The following is a 16789-nucleotide window of genomic DNA, read 5'->3' on the forward strand; positions in this document are numbered from 1 at the left end:
AAGTTTCAAAAGGAGTTCATTTTAGCATAATCTTGGATAGTAAAATCTAGCTGGAAAATACACAATGTTGTATTCATACTGAAAGAAAGGAAAAAGGACACACATAGAGCAGGAACAGATGTTATTTCCTGTACTAAATCACCACCATAGGGATAAAAATAATAATTGTAAGTATTTTACAGAATAGTGTATACAATGGAAAAGAACAAAAAGTCTCAAAATCCTACGTCAACTGCAAATCAAGGTTGATAGACACCAGTAACATAAACAAACAAAAAGCCCATAAAGACGGAATGCAGGACAGTTTACTATTTTTCCCTCATTCTAGGCCTAGTCAAAACTAGGCAAATGCTTGAATCTACTTTACCAGTCTGCTCACAGTAGCAAAAAACCTCCTGGTGTAGTTATAACCAAAAACTGGAGTAAATGCTTTCACCAGTGAGGCTTTCATGGGAGAACTAAAACAAAACTGTATCAGTAGAAGCGTTGACCAATATCATTAGATAACTGATCTGTTTGCCAACAGAAGACACAATTAAAAAAACCCAAGACATTAAACAGAAATTTCTCATTCCTAACCTAAAAATTACACCTGATGATGATAAATTTCACACATGAATGTCATTCTAGTAAAATCTGAAACTAAAGCAACAGTAAATGCCAAAGATCAAAAGTAAAAACATGAGAAGAATGCAACTGCAAAAGAAAGCAACTGCAAAAATGGAAAATAATTGTTTTAGAATGGCTGCGGAATCTGGTCAATTTTTGAAAAGAAACTGCTTTCAATTTTCTATAAATAAGTTCATGAGAATATTATCCTTATTAACATTGTCTTTCTCATAAAAAAAATGTCTTCATACTTTCAAATCACTGGAAGACCAAGCTTCAAAATATCTGCCTCAAAGACAATTTCTGGACTGTCTATTTACGGTAGTAAAAAGTAGAATCAATTGATCCTCAGAGTAAAGTAGGATTTAGAGGATTACGTTGCTTTTTTGTGAGGCAGCCAAATGGAAAAACATTAGGCCTTGTCCACATACTAATTTTTTTCTTTAATCCGAAGGTCTTATATAGAACACTGCATCAGGAAAAAAAATATTTAAGATTTGAGAAGAAACATAATTTAATATATTTTAAACATAATTTATTATTTTACCAGCATTCAAAAAATTTTCTTGATAACATCTTGCTCGTACATTCATGAAGATCTACAAATGGAAAAAGCTCACAACTTCATGTAATGTATGCTCCTTTAAACTCACACAAAGTAACAAATTATAAACCAGAAGTAACTATGCCTATTTTCTTACACGTACTTTAAAACTTATTTGTAGTATTATACATCATAAGACAGCTGTGCATTAGGCGAGTATCATAGATCTGTTTCTCCTGGACGCCTCATCTTTAACTGATCCTACAGTCACATCTGGGTTGCTTTGTTCTCCCAGAAGTAATATATGCATTTCATTCGCTGCTTCCTTAATCTTTATCTAAATGTCCACCGGAATTGAAAACTAGAACCTTGTTTTGACAGAGATTGTCACTGAGGAAGTCAAGCTGGCCAATGATAAGGTAAAGAAGAGTTCACATTAAAAGATACCTGAAATGAAGGTAGAAATAATTCCTGAATAGGAAAGTCAATCTTTGTTAGTAGTCCTGTTTGGCCAAAGCTCAGACATCATAACTGTGGCCTGCCCTACACTGCACCTCATTTTCAACTAAAAATTCATCTTCTGCATGAATAGTCGGTATTACTTATGTTGAAATCTTTCAATATTTTTATTCCTATTTTGTTGTTGTAGGAAAAGCAGAAAGAGAGGATAATATCAGTATCTGATATCTGATTTTCTCTGGGCAAATTTTCTTTCTCTCCCCAAAAAGTTTTGGCTATGCAGAAGAAATTGATTCCAGAAAGAATGAGCAGATAGGCAGCATCCTAGTCAGGGAAAGCCTAGCTTTCCTGAGTAGCAGGCTTCCTACTGCTCTAAAAACTCTGCACAGATGGTCACTGCACAGCTAAGCTCCACAGCAAGTTCAGTGTGTCCAGAATATCAACTTGCCATGTTCAATCTACACAGTAAGTCTGATGTACCCTGGGCACACTCAACTTACAGAACTTGATGATCTCAGAGGTCTTTTCCAACCCGGCTGATTCTACGATTCTATGATTTGCCAAGACATACCAGAAGACAGATCACTCTCAGTAGCCATTTACACACACACACTTGCACATACTCCGGCCTTATTTGCCAAATTAGGCTGAAATACCCAGACATTAGGATTTCTGTGTGAGGAATTGGATCCATCATGCAGGGGAAAAAAAAAAATCACTTCTTTAACAGGTAACACTGCTGTTAAAGCTTTTTGTACTTAAGTACCACAAAAATGGAGTTCAGTACCCATTAAGCAAACAAGATTCTTTACTTGCCATACTTACAATTGCCTTTTCATGATATTCAAGTATTAGGAATCAACTTGAACTTAATATATAACAAAAGAAACCACAAAAAACTGCTACAATAAATTTTCAAGTGTGACTTAAGTACAAGAACTACAGATAAAAGAGATACAGCTAATGACAAGTATCTTTGTATTCAGATTTTTCCCTACCTGCTCAGTTTTAGTGGCAAAGCTATTGTCAGTCCTATCATCTCATACACGTGAGGTTTCAAGAAAGCAATATTGTTCCATAATGCTTAAGCAGAATTTGGAGTTAAATACCTAATCCACATTTCTTACTGATAATAAAGGTTCTTGCTGGTGCTACAGAAGGTAAATGAAAATTTAGTAGCTATTCACAGTAATTAATTTTATAATACAGGCAAGAATAAGATAACCTGATTTACGCCAGAATTATAGTTAATACATTTCACATTTGAAGCAAAACTTTGAAAATATATACACACTGAAATACAGTTGTCTTTGCTAGACAAGTGTCATAATTGTATGGAAGTAATGGTTTCCAAAGACAGACAGCTGGAAGACAGATGTACAAAAGTAACTTGAACATGTATCTAAAAGTACAAGTATCAAAGGCGCTTGTTTATAAATAAAAGCCACATTAAAACAAAAGCTAAGAGATTATGCAAAGTGTAATCTGTCTCTGATTTACTTCTTACAAAGATCATAGGATACACACAGGATTTGGGACCAAACCACAGCACTCCATGTCCTAACTCCTGCTTTGATTTCAGCAACTAATGGGGGCATCTAGCACTTTTCACCATCAAGACTGAAATGATTACATGTATTTTGCCATGTATTTCCCCTCCAGATACTAAATTCAATTTAACTCCATATAACTTTCCATATTGCCAACACAATAGGCTGATCTCTGTAAAGGCACTTTTCCTTCCTTTCATACAGAAAATATCCTGTAAACAGCCTATTTCCCCACTCTCTAAGTGACTTCTTTTGTTTACAGGAAGGAAAAGGAACAGAAATCTTGCCATAAAACAGTGAGAGCTAAAAAGTTCTGTTTCACTTCCTACTGTGCAGGTGTTTCATACAAGAAATTCATTGTAATTCTTCATTTCAGAGAGAAAGCATGCTGCTACTTCCTTAGCCTTATTGTTTTCTATTTCTCAGTCTGTATTTCAAAAAGAAGCAGCATGCTTTACTGTGAAACAAAACAGAGATATACAATAACCATTGCTTTAAAACTTGTGAAATCCCTGGTTTTGGACAGCACGTATTTTACACATTGATTTGTAAACTGGGTTTTCCTTCTAAATCAGTAAGTTCTTTCTTAATTTTATGCTGCCCAGCTAAACATGTATAGATCAATGTTCCAGATATCATCATTGCAAAAAACAAAACAAAACAAACAAACAAACAAAAAACACACACAAAAAAACAAACACCCAAACCCAGCAAAAGAACACAAATAAAAACACAACAAAAAACCTTCAAACTTCTCCCTTATTTGACAAGGTGGTTGTTTTTAATACCAATGCTGGCTGCAATGTTACAATGTCTATTTAAAACCCAAAGTGGAATTCCCCAGTTACAGATTTTTCTTGGACTCCACATTCTGAACCAAAGCCACACAAACAATAAAAAATAACTCATGTTGGTTCAGGATGCCTGACACCTCAGTTTGTACACTTGTTTGTGAGCTTCACTAAATACTAACATCCATCATAGTAAGGATTACATTCATCTGTCTAAGATCTGTAATCCTCTATAGCCTAGTGGCATGTGGAAAATTCAAAGTCTAAAAGAAGTCAAGCAGATGAGGGCACTAATCATGTTGTAGGCTACACATACCACTCAGTTTAAAAGGAATTTGAGAACTTTATCACTATTACATACGTTCACAGTATATTTATCACAACTGCTGTCACAATATAAAATTATGTACAATATAAAAATACTATCACAAAGTTAAATTTGCCCCTATAGAAGGGATATCGTATTTGATCCAGGGTGGCTGAACCTCACCAGATACAGGTCAGTTTACAGGTATTTCATCACAGTAAACACTGTTCCTAATTTTACATACCAGTCCCTGCGCATGCAACCAAGAAGGGATGTCTCCCCAGTGGATGCACTTCCAAACTCTCAGTATCTAGTTGACTAGCAGAGGGAACAGCATTCAATTATCAGGGAGCACACCATCCAAACACCCATCTCATGTCTTAAAGCAACAGTAAGCCAGCTGGAAAAACTGAATGGGCTCAAGAGAGATTGAGGATCATCAGGTAAGTCACCACTGTTTCAATCAAAACCTTTTCAATGAAATATGCAATTACTCGAGTTTGTTAAAAGCAGCTTTGCCTATTTTGTGATCAGCTACCTGGGAAAACAAATTACATTCCTGCAGTGTGAATACTTAAAGATTTGCTAATTGAGTGCAATTAATTACACAGCAGTTACTAATGTTAAAAGCAATATTCATTTATCTTTTGTCTGCTTAAGTCTCAGATTTACTGCAACTTTGGATGATGCTTTCTCTGAAAAAAATAACACAGAGCACATGGTAAGACACACAAAGCGAACAGTGAAATATGCACTATTGCCACACTCTCTAATATAAGCAGCAATGTAAATAGGCCTATCCTTAGGCCATCAGAATCTTCTTATACATGTGCAGAGGTAACTATAGCTTTATCCTGAATATGAAATAAACTAACCATGCTCTGACCTGGAAGAGTTCTATCACATTTTGAATAAGTAATGAATATTCTTCATTATGAAAACAGAAAAGGTAAGACAGAGATAGCTCTACCATACTTGCTTTTCATTTGGGAAAGAGTGCGAATTTTACATCAAAATGATTTTGTCAGAAATTTTGTCTGCATTGCCCATTATTTCAATAATGTCTTTTAACCTACAATAAATCTACAATTAATATGGAATGTAAGTATCTTTAATAATAGGTAATAAAGAGCTAAATATTTATAATTTATATTTTCAACATGACACTTTGCAAACTGCCATTCACATACATAATGTGAACACATCATCTTCATTTCTACCTTTATTTTTCTTCCATGAAACCATACTCAGCTCCAGGCATTGTTTTCTCCCTTTGCAACACCTCATTTTGACAACACAGCAAAAGTATGTAATAAGCAAGATCACAAAGAGAGCACAAAATAATACCAATTCTGGCACTGCAAAATATCATGCTTGGACCACAAATTATAGAAAATACAGTAAATAATATAGAGTAAACAGTATAGCTACTTTCCAATCCTTGGTTTTATTGTTTTTCTCTTTTCTACCAGGAATAGCTCAACATTTAGTCCTCATGCCCCCCCCCCCCCTTTTTTTTTAAATTTGTACAATGCCGGACTTCATCACAGAAGAGATAAAGAGCTTAAATGTGAGTGGTTTGGTATAACTACAGCAAAGTTGAGTACCACACCCCACAATCAAAGAGATAGGGCCTCAAATTCCCTGCATTTTCAGAGTACAGCAGTAAGACATTTGCAGTGCTTTTGATATCACCTGAACACAAAAAAAGAGAAATCTCATGAAAATATCAATGGTGAAAATACTAATGATAAAGGTGAGTTATCAGCCTGGAACCAAAGCTACTAAACAAGGCAGAAATCATTGCAGAAAAGCAGATAAGAAGAAAAAAAATCAGCTAGACAATGAGGTAGTACCTGACCATTTCAATTAAAGATAAGTGGAACATGGCAACTGACTTAAGGCAATTGCTTAAAAGCAAGAAAGATACAAAAATTACTCACAGGTCATAAAATGTGTGCGAAAAAACCATAACTAAATTACAGTGTTGTGAATGCTATTCACAGAAATAAGATGAATATTTTTTTATATTGCTCCCATGGGTCTGTGTAATATTTTATTTACCATTAACATTTGTCTGGGGTGAAAAAATACTTTTTGTAATTTTTTGAGAGGAAAGCAAGATATTAAGTACTACAGAAAACCCTAGAACATTCCTTTATCAGCTCTGTTTTCCTCTAGAGTGAAAAGTAAGATGGTTTTCAAACAACATCAGTGAAGGGATATGCTTTTTGACAGTGTTGTTTGCTTTTTCAAACAAACATGAGCTGCATTTCATTTTAGAATGAGGTAATAAAAGAAAGGGGCTAGAAGATGAACAAAAACATAATCAGTTTAGGTTGAGAGACACTTCTGGAAGTCATGCAGTCCAATCTTCTGCTCAGAGCAGGACTGTCATCAGCTGGAAATGGTCAGGCATGACCATTTCATGCTTGACTCAGCAATGTCTTGCTGAGTCTTCAAGACCTCCAAAGATGGAAAATTCTCCAGGCAGTCTGTTCCACCAGCAGGCCTCCCTCCACCACTATTGAGTAGTGCTCTTCCTCACGTCTAACCCAAACATACACCATATCATAGTTTGTGGCCAATTTGGTGACTTAGAAAAAAAATCACCTCTATCATTTTTGAAACTACCCTTCAAGAAGCTATGGGGTTCTCTTATGTCACTCAGTAGCTGCCTCTCTGTCAGACTGAACAAGCTTTGCAGCATCTTCCAACAGGTCTTTTGCTCCAAGTAAGGGCCTTCCACCCATCTTATTGATGTTCCCCAGTTTATCAACATCCCTCTTGAAATACACGAAACAAAATTAGATATTTAACATAAATCAAGATTTTTAACATTTCATCCAGCTCTCCTACTGAAATATCTAGTAATTTAAATAAATGTGCAGAATTTAGAAATTAATTCTTCGTTACACTTATAATCTCTTAGTGCTTTCCATACACACTGAACCCTATTGAAAATTCTGTAGTCCTCTTTCTCTTACTTTGAAACAACACTGAAAAGCTTGACAATGCTCAGAATTGCATTTGAATGTCTCCCATTTCCCTTCAAATATCAGAGACAAAAATAGTATAATTGGTCATCAAATTCATTACAAGAATATGAGTTGGATAATTTACCATTGCTTTTATAGTCAACAACCATAGTCAACATGGTGTAACAGTTAAGTGAAATAAACCAGATTAAACACACACAAAACAAAGAGGAATACAAGGCAAATACCCAACAGAAAATAAAGAATTAATGGTGATCCTTTTGAGAAGTACGGAGACCTGAGCCATCATCTGAGCTGATAAGTACACTACAACATACTGTAACAAGAACACTATCCCTTTTTTAAGTCAAGAGGGACTAACTTGGGAGCAGCCCAAAGCTTTCAGCATCCCAAATAACATTAATCCACATCCATAGGTCAACAGGATTTGGTGACAGATTTTTGGGTATATGTTCATTCTAGTTTCACTGAAGTCAAAGAAAGTTTGTCATAGACAAAAATCACTATGATTTCACCCATTAAGTGAACTGGGGAAAAGAATACCTTTTTTGAAGGTTGTAATACCAGATGTTTCAGGATATGGTAGCTGTCTTATATTAAAAAAACTTGAAGTCATTTAAGTGTAAATTTAAAATAATAACATTGATATAAATAAACATTTTTGGGAAGCTGAAATGAGATCATAGATCTTTACATACTTTACAAAATTATAAACTAATTCTTCTTTGATTACTTTGACTAAGGAAATGTTTTTACATTATTTTTAATTCCCATTGCAACTAGAGCCCAGTATAGTTACACTACAGCCTAGGGTATATTCTGTTTGCCTGACCTCCCCCAAAAAAATTTGCTCACCACACTTCCACTCATCCAGTGTTTCTGAACTGTTACTAAATAAATAATTAATCTTACCTGTTAGGGGGCTGGGGAAGTTGTTTGTTTCAGTTGTGGGGGTTTTGTTTGTTTTCGTTCCTCTCCATCCCCCATCTCCCTGATATAGCTGCAGAGAAGGCTCCTTCACAATGCATTTTTAATACAGGCAATTACAATTACCACCTCTACTGCTGTTTCCCAGCCCTTTGTTCTTTACTGAATGGCAAATCAGAAGACTAGTCAGTGAATTAACTTAAAAGTAAAGCTTGGTTTCTGGTCAGGATTGCCTCCTTTTGATTCCTTTTACATTTATATTTGACAGATACTTTTTCTCTTGTATTTAAAAAAAAACTAACACCAGTTCAAATTCTTAAGGCCATTATTCTTGCAGATGGAGCTTCAATAACTTACTTCAAATACGGCATAGTTTGTGTGGTTCTGAATGAAAAACACACAGTTTGTATTTCCACCATGCCTAAATATGCCAGCCTGCCAATCAAACTGGAAGCATCCCAAAGGCTCTATTGCATGAGAAGAGAAATGAGGAAAGGCACAGAAAGGCCTGCCTCTTGTAAAACAAAAAATTACTCAAAACAAGGTATGTTTGCTGTACCAGAAATATGTGAAGCAGTATTTTTCATGGACTTTTTTAGACTTCAGTGTCTGAGGAAAAGAAAAAATACAACATATCTAAATTAGTGAAAAATTAGCAGGGATAACAGTTTCACTTTGCCATCTGCCATACAGAGTAATTTTATCTTCTTCTTCAGTAGCACAGGCCCTGGGTTTGTGTATTTAAAAAGGCTGAACTTACAAAAATGTCCTTAAGTGTGGAGTAGTTACAGATAGTCAGTATTTGTGAAACTGGAGTAATAGCCACCTGAGATCAGGAAAAAAAAAAAATCCAAACAAACAGTTGGCCAGGAGACAAGTCCATTCCCCTTATTTCTGCACACAGTTACACAGTTTAGGTATCATCACATATCACAGAAATAAAAAGTGCTACAAAGGCCTTTACAATCTTAATTTAAAACTCCACCAGTTAAGACTTAACAGATTTTAACATGATTCAGATAAAACTTAATCCACTTCTAAATAAAGCAAGATTTTGAACATATTTATTTAAGAGAGTCAAAATAAATGTAAATATACAACTAGGAGACTACATCAAGATAATATAGTTTTATATATTCATTTAAGTTTTTTCTGAAAAAAAATTTAAATTAACACACTTTTTTTAACGAGAGCAACTCATTCTCTCAATGTATGTTTTCTAATGCACAATTTTTAATATTTTTCCCCAAACATTAGTTATAATGGCTCTCATTTGAGGTTCACGCTCCTAGTCCGTTCAAAGGAAAGAATGCAAATTAAAGTAATGAGTGATTGGGACTTAAAAAGACACCAAGTTTCTTGCTGTCTTTTATACCTAAACATCTTATTTAAGAAAGACAGCAAGGCTCTGCATCTCCATGCATTCTGCTAGTTAGTGCAGGTTGAGCACAGCTTTGGCACCATTGCATGCCACATCTTCTGCCTCAAAAGTAAGTCTCCCTTATACATTCAGTGCCTCATTCACAACCTTCCATGTTGCTGTGAACACAGACTTTTATTCTTGTGAAAAAATTCTTAGTAACTTAGAGGAATTTAACCTAATCCAAAACAAACTTTCAAGGTTGTTAAAGTTCTAGAAACACATCCTTTATCTCAGCTGTTGAATCAAAACTAAACCAAGACAAACCCTTCTCTTATAAAGCTTCAATTGCTACTAAGAAGAAGGTTGGAGTAAAATACTGATTTATAACACATTTTGAAATTGCATGTGCCTTCCCACAGTTTTATCTCAATAATGCACTTATGTAACAATTCATACCCATTAAGGATACACAATGTATTTCATTCTAAAAACTGCAGTAGAATAAAAGAGTAATGAAAATTAGCAGTCAAACACCATAGCATTTCCAGCAGGAACAGACATTTAGCAATCAAAAAAAAAAAAAGCTCTAAATCATAAACATCACAGACTAAGGATAAACTGTCTCTTTCTACTGATTTATAAAGCCAAGATCAACAAAAAAACCCAAAACCAACCAAACAAAAACCCGACACCCTCCCCCTGAAACAAACAGTTACTCACTTATGTTTTCTTTCTCTTTCTACATTTCAGATATGTGCACAGGCATGCAAACATACATACTCCATTGATTCACTCACTCCTCTCCCATCTGTCAAAGATTTCCCCACTCCCCAACCCAAGATCATTACTGCTGGTTTATTTCTTTTCAGAAGGACAAAAATCCTTGAGACAACTGTACAATTGCAGTATACATGCTTTGCAGCTATCACAAATATTTTAAGTATCACCCAGCATTTCTTTCCCCCTCCCACGAAGGGAGAGTATTTCTTGTTTCAGTCATGATTATCATCTGTAGTATTTTAAAGCATCTCATACTTTTAAGAACGAAACAGGTACACAACTGCTTTTTGAAAAAAAACAGAAGTATTTTCAAGTTAAACTACTTTTAAGAAGTACAGACAAAAACAAACAAACAAAGGGAACATAAAAGATCATCTTGTATACTTTGGACTATGAAGAGAGCAGAATATTTGTGTTCCAGAATTTTCTCTGACCCCACCACAGGAAAATATAGGGAAAGACAAAGAAGGAAAACTTGAGATTTACTTAATATACAGCCCAAATTCTCAAGTATTCTACTCAAAATATAAATGATCACAAAATATAGATCTGTACTCCCATCTGTATTTGTCAAAGAGCAGTCAGGAAAAAGCTGAATGAGATTGTTGTGATACAAGGAAAATAAAAACCAAAACCACTATATAAATTCATATAATCTAGTGCTTAATATCTAACAATGAAGCTTGAAGTGATTTATTTTCTTTCAGATGAACAATTCTTTAACAGAAAAATTGAGACCATTTCGTACAAATGGAGGGTATTCATAATAAATATTTTCATATTCCTCTTGTGTTTTCATTCACTTGGTCTTCTAACTCCCCCTCTAATTAGGAGCATCATGAAGGTAACATATATCCACCTATTCTACAGCTCATCGGTTTGTGGAGAGAAACTGCTGTTAATATATTAACTTCCCAGAAAACACAACCTTATACCTTCTTACCTCTTAAACATGTTTTCAACTCTTCTAATAAGATAATGGAATCTTTATTAACTTAGAAACTACTCAACGTGGAGAAGCTAAGTTTTACCAATTGTTCATCTTTGATTATAAAAATAATATTAAAACATACCAGTGGCTATGGTAGTCACAAAGGAGAGGGGAAAAAGGTATCTCTGTCAAGGATAGCAGAGTTATCATTAAACTAATGAATAACCTCCAGAGTGTACATACTTACTGTATGTTTCAGGCAAGATGTTAAAATAAGAAAAAAGTAAAGAACCATGATTCTACCTGAAACAAAACCCTTCTGTCAAATTATTCAAAATATTGACCACACACAGAGCTCAAGAGGCTTTCATTGCTGCCTTAACTGAATGTCACACTGTTTATTTATTTTAATACTTCATCAGTATGACAAAAGGTGCTAATCTTATAGGTATTAAACAGGAAAAACAACAAAGAGAAGGCCAAGATTTGTATCCTGAAAAGTGTACCAACCCACACCTACCCCCCCATCATCTTTGTGAACCATATACAGACTTTTGGTCTTTAGAACCTCTTGCAATGTTTTTATTTCCTCTAACTGATGAGATAAAGTCATTTAAAGCCTAACTGGTTTGAAAGGACAGAACGTTCTCCATAAATTTAGAAAAAACATAGTCCATCTACTCCTCTACTCCATACTGTACATGTCCTTTAAAACACATAGCTGGAAAAGGAATTCCACTAATTTGCCAGTGGTGAAGGGGCAACCTGTGCTCTGGTCTTACTCAGGTGCTGAGAGCATGTCCTCTTGGCAGCAATAAACCTCAAAACATCATGGGCAGGAAGCAAATCTGACCACACACTTCCCATCCAGAAGGTGCACAAGAGCTGACAGTCAGCTGTCTTTCATCAGAGCTATGCTCTGCCTCCAGCCTCTAGAGAGACAAACCACACACTGGGCCCCCTTGGCCACAGTAAACCACCCAGGGTTTAAGTGGGTTATGCAGTTGTGCCACAGGCCTACGCTTTTTAAACATAGAAAAGTCATTTTTTGTTCCAGAAGTGGGTAATGGCAAGTCAGTAGAGGGGTGTGGGAGACAGAATAGAGCACGAGTGAAGGGCATGAAAACTTTTACTGTAGAATGAAAGACTGCATGTGGGAGGAGAAAAGCATTAGAGTAGAAGTTATGTCATTACAGTTTAAGGAAAAAATGCACTTGAAACAGATTTCTCTTTTTAATTTATTGCCAAAGAGGTTGAAGGCCATAAACATTTTATTAGAAGCTCAGATTCTAGGTTTCATAACATAACTGCAAGGTTTTACTGTGGTCAGTTCAGCTATGAGAATCTTTATACTGTTCCTATAAATCAGCTGGGCTACTGGCAATTAGTTGCAATTTTGTTGAAATCTACTTTAAATGAACTAAAAAACCCAATAAAGAAATAGAAAAATACAAAGCAAATATAGCAAGCTCTGTGTTTATTTTGGTGCATGTAACCAAAACACTGGTATGTGATCAAATCTGTGAGTCAAACTATTATAAACACTGAAAAAAGTAACCACTACAAGATAGTGATCTGTGATCTTTCTATTAAAACTTTAAATAACAGCCATAGTGCCTTCCTGAGGAGAAAAGGGAAGATAAATGGGGGGACAGCCTGAGGAATACATATTTTTTTCCACCTCCAGACCAACATCAAAAAAAAAACAAAAACAAACAAAAAAAACACAACCACCTCAAAAAGTAGGAGCTGCTGATGTAATGCTTTTAAACCTCCGGAACAACAGTTCTCGATCACTTTCCTTAATAATGCGGGTTTGTTGGCTTGTTTTGTTTATTTTGTTAAAGTACCCTTCCCCACTGAGTTAACATATCTCAGATGACTAAACTCAATTTGAGTGAGCTTGACAAAACTGACACAATATTTTTATAATTCTGTCCAAGTCATAACAAGTTAGAGAAAATATTTACTTTCTGAATACTGAGAAATAAGAGTTTACTCCACAAACTTTGTTTCATTTTGCTATTTGCCTTCTTCTCACATATTCACCTGAAATTTTTGTACAGCACATCACCTTCAGCACTGTTGTTTTTAACTTCCATGTCTCAATTACTCAGTCACATTGTATAGCATTCAGAATTAGAAATGAAGTTTATGTTACGGTCAATATCTTATTTGGGTTAGTTTCATTACAAAGAAATATAATTTACGTTATCTGAAACTACTTTATCATGCTAACAAAATATTTTTAAGTGGGAAGATCAGGAGAATAATTTCAAAAGCTGAGTCCTGCTCTGAAAATAAAATGCCAGTGAACAGACTTTTTAAACTCACTAATGAATTATTTAGTTCTCAAGGGTTTATAAGACACATTTACTTACAAAAAGCAGGAAATCTACACTGTCTCATTTGAGAACTGGCCAGCTACAGAACTTGGTTCGACATAAGGTTCCAAGAAGGTCTGCTTTCTCCTGCATATGCCATTAGCAACTGTGCTAATGTTGGACTGCATGAAAGAACGCAATTTAGAGTAAGGAAGCTCACATATCACAGCTATGAAAATTCTATGCAGATTGTATTTTAAATTACTGTCACTGCTTGGTACATAAACCATAGTCAACCTATTTAGGAACTCAGCAAGAGCTACTGCTTCAGCTGGGTTCCCACAAGCATCAGGGACAAGCTGGTTCAAGAGCTGCAGCTCTACACAGAAGAAAGATTCCCTAGATCAGCTCATCAATGGTATTCAAGAAAAATCCTTAAGGTACAACCCGAAATTAAGGAAGTACCTGATACAGTACCATACTGAAAAGAGAACAAGTAAAGAGACAATTGACTCTCCTGAAAAAAAAACACCTAAAGCAGTTTATTAGATGAAGTCTAAGGTCAATCTTGGAATCAGTTTCATCTCATATTTTCAGTAAGGACCTTGACACAAAGTAAAGGTTACTAATGAATCTGAATACAACACCATGTTGAGAAGCACTGGCATTGCAAAAGAAGGTAAAAAATATAACTGAGAAAGAACAAAGTAAGTTTTGATGAACAATTTACTTCCCCTTTTATGTTTGGAATCACTCTTTCAAGATATACAGAATACAATTTTGATTTGTGTAGAATGTTACTTAAATTCTTATTAGCCATAAGAAAACATGGAAATGAAACAAGTATAGAGAAGGGACTTCTGTTCCTCAGCCACTGTGTTTGTACCATACTCTACAAGAAGCATCTAAGTGTTTGTCTTGTTTAAAGACTGACTAAAACTTTAACTGGATCAAACTCAGAAAACCGAGCTATGACAAAGCAAGCTGTCCATAAGTATCAGGAAGAAAGACAAACTATTTAGGTTAAACAAGGATATTGGTAGAATCAAACAAGTGGCTGCAACCTCAGCACGTGCTTCACATACAGATTAGTAGAAAATTTTAGTCCTCAGTGAACTGAGTCCCTGAACAGTCTCCTACTACAAGGGGGGGGAGGGAAGGGTGCAGAACAAAACAAAACAAAAAAACCACAACAAAACACCAAAACAGCAACCCATCAGTAATCAAAATTTAGTGCAACTGATTTATGAGAAAGATCAATGATGTAGTTATTTTCTATAGCAACTGGATCATAAAAGAAACAAGTAGTTCAGTTCAGGGCAAAGGAGGTTTCGGGCTTGGGCTGTTTATCTGTACCTATCAACAGTCTTAATTCAAGAATTTTGGAGATCCATTAGTTTAACAAAATTAGTGGTTTAACTCCTTTTTTTGAAAAGATGGTTTGATAGGACATCTGACTGAGCTTCTCCACATCCTTTCACCTTCAGCGAAAATATCTTCAGAAGGCAAGTCATAACCCTCTCTGCGAACTGACAAGTACTATCTATCAGGGTTATTTCCACTTTAAGGAATTTTACCCTAAAGGAAATTCTTTCCATTCCCTTTCCTGTTTGTTATGATTATCTCAGCATGCATTTGCAACCTCTTTCATACTGAAGCCAAATGTTATACAAACCCCTGAAATTTTAAACACTTAATATGTCTGATTCATGCTTTGGTAAACATAGAAATACTTAAAAGTGTAACAACTATGAAGTTGGATGAGCAAGAATAGGAATCATCTCAAGCTTCTGAGGTTCTGCAGGCTCTTGTTTATAGCTAATTAAACTAAGAGGTTAAGACAATATAAAGAAGTGCAAACAGCACCTGTTTTCAGAACCGAACCATTTCAATTTGGATTTTTAAATACCCATGTGGCTGGAAAAAAAGGCTGTGATTTGTCTGAGTAACTCTAGCTTAGGTTATCAGGAGTTCCACAGGACTAAAATTAGTAGTCAAAGCAAAAGAACTAAATACAAATGTAAGTTTGACTTGCTGAGAGCCAGTTTCAAACTTGCATCCTGCTCTTTAACAGTAAAACAATCTTTTGGAAGAGATCCAACAGAACCACTCAACAGAAATTCACACACTGAAATTCCAGTATTGCTAATCATGTTTTAAAATTCAGTGACAAGGTGAGCAAAGTATATCTGAAGCCAAACCTGAGAGGACACTATTGTCTTTAAGCACTTATTCTTTTGTTAAGTACTATAGTAATAAAATATTTAAGTGCTAATAATTTATTTGGGAATTCTTGTCAACTGGTTTAAACAAAGAATATATAATAGGAGCTCATAGTAATTATTTCTTAGTCTTGTAAAAAGATCTTCCCAATATTATCATAGGGAAATATTCTGTACAAATTCTGTACTATAATAAAGTGGAATAATAGTACACTGGAATATCAACTAAAATTCTCAATTATCAGAGCAACTGATACCATAAAAAGCTTGTCATATTTCATAGATTAATTCACACAGGAAGCCACCATAGCACTTTATTTAGACCAACTTGCTTAGGGCTTTGTCCAGTCTAGTCTTAAAAAAAATGGAAAGAATGTAGATTTGACAACCTGCCTGTGTTACCTGTTCCAATTCCTCAGTGTCCTTAGGGTGATTTTTATTTGCAAGTGCCAAATCAGAACCTCATCTATTTTAGATTGTGACTGCTGTGTCTCTTCCTCTTGTCACATACCTCTGTAAAGGGCCTGGCTGTCTTCTTAATAATCTCTTAGGTATCACCTTGTGAGGCAGCTATTAAGTATCTCCTGAGCTTTCTGATGCCCAGGCTATGCAAAGCCGTTTCTCTCAGCCTCCCCTTCTGTGCCACAAGCCCCTCATTTTGCTGGCTTTTCACTGAACTAGCTTCAGTTTACTTAATATTTCTTATGTATTGGGGGAACCAAAACTGGAATGGGGTATATCCTGTATAGTCTAAGGAATACTGAATATTGGCAATCCACTGGCTATGCTTCTGTTCATGAAGTCTAGTATGCTGCTGGCATTTTTTTATGTGAGTGAAGACTGACATGCTGACTCCTGTCTGTCAGAATGCGTAGGTCCCTTTCAGCAGAGCTGTTTCCCAGGCAATCACTCCCCACCCGCTGCTGTGGCAAGGCATAAGAACATGCATTTATCCTTGTTGAATGTCACAAGGTTCATCATGG

General features: G+C 35.4%; 1 protein-coding gene across 3 annotated transcripts in view; it reads right to left on the minus strand.

The window, feature by feature from the left end:
• Positions 1–16789, minus strand: part of SIPA1L2 (signal induced proliferation associated 1 like 2) — a 130987-nt gene that overhangs the window by 106525 nt on the left and 7673 nt on the right. The gene's annotated exons all lie outside the window — the stretch shown is intronic.

This window comes from Corapipo altera, unplaced genomic scaffold, assembly GCF_003945725.1.
Source record: "Corapipo altera isolate COAL_440 unplaced genomic scaffold, ASM394572v1 2c, whole genome shotgun sequence".
NCBI classification, from domain to species: Eukaryota; Metazoa; Chordata; class Aves; order Passeriformes; family Pipridae; genus Corapipo; species Corapipo altera.